Source organism: Colobus angolensis, unplaced genomic scaffold (assembly GCF_000951035.1).
Source record: "Colobus angolensis palliatus isolate OR3802 unplaced genomic scaffold, Cang.pa_1.0 Scaffold464, whole genome shotgun sequence".
NCBI lineage: Eukaryota > Metazoa > Chordata > Mammalia > Primates > Cercopithecidae > Colobus > Colobus angolensis.
The window spans coordinates 898,204-903,020 of record NW_012118088.1 but is presented as its reverse complement, the minus strand read 5'-3'; the positions used below and the strand labels follow the sequence as shown (position 1 = coordinate 903,020).

Below are 4,817 nucleotides of genomic sequence, written 5' to 3'. Positions count from 1 at the left end.
AAAAAAGAAGTAACTGGAAAAATTCCATTTCTGACAATATGGGGGACCAAATATGAAAGACCAAATAATCATAAAGAAATTCTGGATAAAAAATTACCACCATTCTTTTAAGTGTGTAGCTTAGCTCTCAGAAAGGGAAGAAGGGAGTGCCAGGACAGAAGCAGCAGTGCGGCCACCACCACCATGGCACTGCAAGCTGATCAACAAGGCTGCAGAAGATGTGAGGAAGCTGCAAACAAGACCAGATGATGGGTCGGGCGCGGTGGCTCACACCTGGAATCCCAGCACTTTGGGAAGCCAAGGTGGGTGGACCATCTGGGGTCAGGAGTTCGAGACCAGCCCGGCCAACATGGTGAAACTCCATCTCTACTGAAAATGCAAAAATTAGCTGCGCGTGGTGGTGGGCGTCTGTAATCCCAGCTACATGGGAGACTGAGGCAGCAAAATTGCTTGAACCCGGGAGGTGGAAGTTGTAGCAAGCCAAGATCGTGCCACTGCACTCCAGCCTGGGCGACAGAGTGAGACTCCGTCTCAAACAAACAAACAAATTAAAAACAGATAATAAAGAACTGAGAAAACTCTGTGGACTTGACAAACAAGCTATAATTGGAGACATTAATATTGAGTATCCTAGAATGCTGGATTTAAAGAGCAAGGCCAAATGGGAAGCATGGAACCTCCAAAAAGGGTTGTCAAAGGAAGATGCAATGAATGTCTCTATTTCTAAGGCAAAGGAACTTATAGAAAAACAGGGCACTAAGAATATAGTGTATGAGAAAATTTTCCAGCCAGTTGCAGTGGCTCACACCTGTAATCCCAAACTTTGGTAGGCTGAAGTGGGCGGATCACTTGAGGTCGAGTTTGAGACCAGCCTGGGCAACACAGTGAAACCCCGTCTCTAGCAAAAACACAAAAATTAGCCAGCCGTGGTGAGTTCCTGTAATCCCAGTCACTTGTGAGACTGAGGCACGAAAATCACTTGAACCCGGGAGGCAGAGGTTGCAGTGAGCCGAGATGGTGCCACTGCACTCCAGCCTGGGCAACAAAGCAAGACTCTGTCTCAAAAAAGAATACAGTGTATGAGAAAGTTTTCCTTTTGAAGCCTTGATAATGCTCTCATGACCTAACACTTAGAGGGAGAGAGGCACTGTTCACTCTATGTATCATGTATATCTTTGCTATTACATGAATTGTAATAATAGGAGTATGCTGAAACTACATAGTTAACTAAATTGTACTTGCCTAAACCAAGTGTCCTTAAATGTTCTTTTAGAAAAGTATTTGAGTTTTTATTTTTGTGGATTTAGGAGGTACAAGTGCAGTTTTGTCACATGGATATATTGTATAGTGGCGGTCTAGGCTTTTAGTGTGCCCATCACCCAAATACTGTACATTGTACCCAAAAGGTAATTTCTCATCCCTCAGGCCCTCACACCCTCCCACCTTTTCAAGTCGGCAGTGTCTCTTATTCCACACTCCATGATCCTGTGTACACATTGTGTAACTCCCACTTGTAAGTGGGAATGGGTGGTGTTGGACTTTCTGTTTCTGAGTTATTTCCCTTAAAATAATGGCCTCCAGTTCCACCCATGTTGCTGCAATAAAACATGATTTTATTCTTTTTCTTATGTCTGAGTAGTATCCCATCGTGTACATGTACCGTATTTTTTTTTTTATCCAATCACCCATGGATGGGCATTGGATTGATTCCAGGTCTTTGCTATTGTGAACTGTGCTGTGATAGGCATACAGGTGCAGGTATTTTTTGGATACAATGATTTCTTTTCCTTTGGGTGGATACCCAGTGGTGGGATTCCTGGGTCGAATGATAGTTCTATTTTTCATTCTTTGAGAAATCTCCATGCTGTTTGTCATAGAGGTTGTACTGATTTGCATTCCCACCAATAATGTGTGAGTGTTCCCTTTTCTCCGCATCCTCGCCAACATCTGTTGGTTTTTGACTATTTAGAAAGTCTTGCCCTGGTAGTATATAAACAGAAATTAACAATTATTTCTTCTTTTGGCTCATCTGTTCTCCCTACAAGGAGTTGGTGTTACTGGTATAATAAAAACAGGTTACTAATTTTAAAAAAAGGCCAGGTACAGTGGCTTACACCTGTAATCCCAGCGCTTTGGGAGGCCAAGGTGGGGAGATCACTTGAGACCAGAAGTTTGAGACCAGCCTGGCCAACATGGCAAAACCCCATCTCTACTAAAATTACAAAAATTAGCCAGGTGTGATGGCATGCTCCTGTAATCTCAGCTACTCAGGAGGCTGAGGCAGGAGAATTGCTTGAAGCTGGGGGAGGCAGAGGTTGCAGTGAGCAGGGATCATGCCACTGCACTCCAGCCTGGGAGACACAGCAAGACCATCTAAAAAAAAATTAATAATAATAATTTTTAAAAAGGGAAGAAAAAACCCCAGAAAACTAGAGAGCGAGGCACACCAGTTAACGCTGTGTCCACCCTTGGGATTTAGTGCTTGGCAGGGACGTGGCAGCCTTGGGGGGTTGGGTTGCAACTCCAAGCAGGTACAGCAGACAAAGTCCTATGCCTGGGAGTAGAAACTTCCACATTAGCTTGGGACTCTTAAAGTGCTGTATCCTCAGTGAAAATGTGTGTGGTGGTAAATTTCATGTGTCACACTGACTAGCCACGGGGTGCCCAGATTAAACATTATTTCTAGATGTGTCTGTGAGAATGTTTATGGATGAGATTAACATTTCTTAGTTGATGGACTCAGGAGAGTACATTGCCCTCACCCACCTCAATGTGGGTGGAAATCATTCAATCTGAATAGAACAAAAGGGTCATCTGTGGTGGAGGAAGGAGGTGGTAGAAGGAGGAATTTTCCCCTTTTGCTTCTTGCCTGCCTCCTTGAGCTGGAACACCTCACCTCATCTTGTCCAGCCCCTGGACTGGGATTTACACCATTGGCTGCCCTCATTCTTCAGCTTTCAGACTTGGACCAGATTATACCCACCGTTTCCCTGGATCTCCAGCTTGCAGAGAGCAGACTGTGAGACTTCAGAGCCTCTATAATTGCGTGAGCCAATTCCTCAAGATAAATCAGTCTCTCTCTCATACTGATTCTGTCTCTTTGGAGAGCCCTGACTAATACATGGTGAAACAAACAAACAAAAATTAAGATCACCTTTAAGCCCAGAGAAACATGGAAGCTTGTGTGACTTGACCTGAATTCTGGGTCAAGGAAAAAAAAATACTCCCATGATAATTAATAACCAAGGCCTGTTCTCAAGTGACTTTGACGTCTGAACATACATTACTTTTATGGCCCAGGAATACCAAAAATAAGAAATAACATAGAAAGAGAGGAGCCTCAGAGAGACAAATATAAAAGCGATCTAGAGGTAAGTTCACTAAGCCCAGACCTCAGAGTTCCCACAGATTATGTTCCTATTGCAGATGAGTTTATAATCCAAAATCATAAAACATGTTATAAATTACAAAGGACTATGAGACAGAATAAAGAGGGGGATTATGCCCCTGTAAATTTCATATAATAAAATAACTAGATGAAGATTATTAAAACTTTATGCTTAACTTTTTAGAAAGAAGCAGTGCCTTTTGCTTCCAATTAAGTTGACATAACAGAAACTGGGTATACTCTTTTCCCTGAAACAACAACAAACAAGATAAAATATATAAAACAACAGTTTTGGCCGGGCATGGTGGCTCACGCCTATAATCCCAGCACTTTGGGAGGCTGACACAGGCAGATCACTTGAGATCAGGAGTTCGAGACCAGCCTGGCCAATGTGGTGAAACCTCGTCTCTATTAAAAATACAAAAAAATTAGCCAGGCATGGTGGTTTTGCCTGCAGTCCCAGCTACTTGGGAGGCTGAGACAGGAGAATTGCTTAAACCCGGGAGACGGAGGCTGCAGTGAGCTGAGATTGTGCCACTGCACTCCAGCCTAGGCAACAGAGAGAGACTTTGTCCCAAAACAACAACAACAACAACAACAACAACAACAACAGCAGCAACAGTTTTTAAGACATTGGACATCAGATAACAAAGGGCAGGGATCTGTGGGAGAAGGGAAACAAACCAGGTGAGCTCTATGATTGCCCCATATTACTGCCTAGAGAAAATTTCCAAGTTGCAGTGCAGAGAGGTGGACTTCAAACTGAGGCTGGTGTTCCCCCTGAGTTGAGGAGACAGAGCTGGGAGTCCAGGGAGGCCAAGGAAGACAGAGTTTGTAGGGCAGGTACTGGAGAGTAGAGAGCTGCATAGAGATCAAGATCTGCAGAGGGTGTCCCTCAAGTCTTCAGTGGAGTACAGATCATCACATGCATGTTAGAAAAAGACCTGCCCAAAAGGATTAGAAGGCAACATATGGCCAGGAGCAATTTTTGCCCATTACCCTAGAATGGTAAGCTTCATAATTCACACAGTATCTATCAGGCAGGATACTCAGAAGTGTTTTGCCTCAGTGGTAGGATCAAAATAGTCCTAGACTAAACCCAAATCTGGTCCAGCCAAACAAACTTCAAAAACGAACTTTGGGCCAGGTGTGGTGGCTCATGCTTATCATCCCCGCACTTTGGGAGGCCAAGGCAGGTGGATCATCTGAGGTTAGGAGTTCAAGACCAGCCTGGCAAACATGGTGAAACTCTGGTTCTACTAAAAATACAAAAAATTAGCTGGGCATGGTGGCATGCACTTGTAACCCCAGCTACTTGGGAGGCTGAGGCAGGAGAATCTCTTGAACCCGGTAGGCGGAGGTTGCAATGAGCCGAGATCACGCCATTGCACTCCAGCTTGGGCGACAAGAGTGAAACTCCGTCTCAAAC

At 44.1% G+C, this 4,817-nt stretch overlaps 1 pseudogene; it reads left to right on the top strand.

The window, feature by feature from the left end:
* Positions 1-183: 183 nt before the first annotated feature.
* Positions 184-4,817, top strand: part of LOC105523457 — a 23,859-nt pseudogene continuing 19,225 nt past the window's right edge.